The sequence below is a fragment of the Chrysochloris asiatica genome, unplaced genomic scaffold (assembly GCF_000296735.1).
Source record: "Chrysochloris asiatica unplaced genomic scaffold, ChrAsi1.0 scaffold00099, whole genome shotgun sequence".
Lineage (NCBI taxonomy): Eukaryota > Metazoa > Chordata > Mammalia > Afrosoricida > Chrysochloridae > Chrysochloris > Chrysochloris asiatica.
The window spans coordinates 10,799,739-10,801,423 of NW_006408617.1; positions in this window are offsets into that span (position 1 = coordinate 10,799,739).

Below are 1,685 nucleotides of genomic sequence, written 5' to 3' on the forward strand. Positions count from 1 at the left end.
GTAGTGTAGTGTAGTGTAGTGTAGGATACTGTAGTATAATAAGAGTGTGGGTAGTTCTAGAGGTTTTTAGTTGTCTGCTAACCTAAAGTTTGGCAGTTTGCATCCACCCAGTCACTCTGCACAAAAAGACCTGGCAAACTGCTTGGGTAGAGATCACAGCCAAGAAAACCCGATGAGCAGTTCTATTCTGTAACACACAGGGGCACCATGAGTCAGAATCAGCTTGATAGCAACAGTTTAAAAAATATATATATGTATTTTGGGTCCTAATGAGCTCTGGTAGTGTAGCGGTTACGAATCAAACTGCGAACCTCAAGGTCAGCAGTTCGAAACTACCAGCTGTTCCATGGGAGAAAGACGTGGCTTTCTGCTCCCGTAAAGTTTCACAGCCTAGGAAACCCTGTACAGGATCGCTATGAGTTGGAACCGACTCCACGGCACATAACCACCACCACCATACTATAAAACTAAGGCAGAATAAAAGGCTTCTAAACTCATACACTTAACAACAACAACAAACTCATGTAACTGTAATCCCAGAAGAATAGAGTGGAAGACAATAGAAATATAGTCATTAAAGAGGAATGCTGACAATCTTCCAGAAGCAAAGATTTAATTTCTCCAATTAGCAGTAGACTTCAAGAGCTGACCAGGATAAACAAAAATGGGTTAAAAATGCTGAAATAGCATTTTTACTATACTAGCTCTGGTAGCGTAGTGGTTACGAATCGGGCTGCGAACCGTAAGGTCAGCGGTTCGAAACTACCAGCTGCTCCGCGGGAGAAAGATGAGGCTCTCTACTCCCTTAAAGATTTACACCCTCGGAAACCCTGTACAGGGTCGCTATGGGTCGGAACCGACTCGACGGCACTTAACAACAACAACATCAACAGTACTAGTTACTTGTGCTGTCGAGTCGAGTCAGTTCCAACTCTTAAATGAATAGATACATTTCTAATAACATTTATTGAATAATTCTTTTTTTTTTTTTTCTCATTGATTTGTGGTGTCACCTTGTGGTAAATGAGTAATGGTCAAGTTTTGTAAACATGCCAGATGTAAGTGAAAAAAAAAATGCAATTCTTCGTTTTGTAGATTCTATGTGTAGGTATTAAAGTTATTAAATTTATTTGCAAAACTTCCATATGTCCTAACTGTCTACTAGGAATAGCATCTGGGTAATACACATATTTCCTTTCCTCTTTCCTAAATTTTAATATGATGGTGGTGGAAATGTATGGTGGAGTCAGTTCCAAGTCATACCCTCCTGTATAGAGTTTCCAAGACTGTAAATCTTTATGGGAGCAGAAAACCTCATGTTTTCCCCTCGGAGCAGCCATTAGATTTGATCTGCTTATTATATATATATATCTGTATATATACCTTAAAATCTATGTTGGGCATAGGATTGTTATGAATCAGATTCCTACCAGAGACCATACACAGAGATCAATTATAAACATACTGAAGACCAAATATTACAACCAAAACTTAAAAACTCTTAAAATACAAGAATATACTTTTATGAACATGAGGAAAAGAAAGGATTTCTAATTAAAGGCAAAAAAACAAAAAACAAAAAAACACAAACCATTAATAAAGTATAAAAACTTGTATAGAGTAAAATTAATCAACATCTAGTGATAGTTGGAGTCCTGGTGTGGCTCTGTGAATTAATGTGCTGG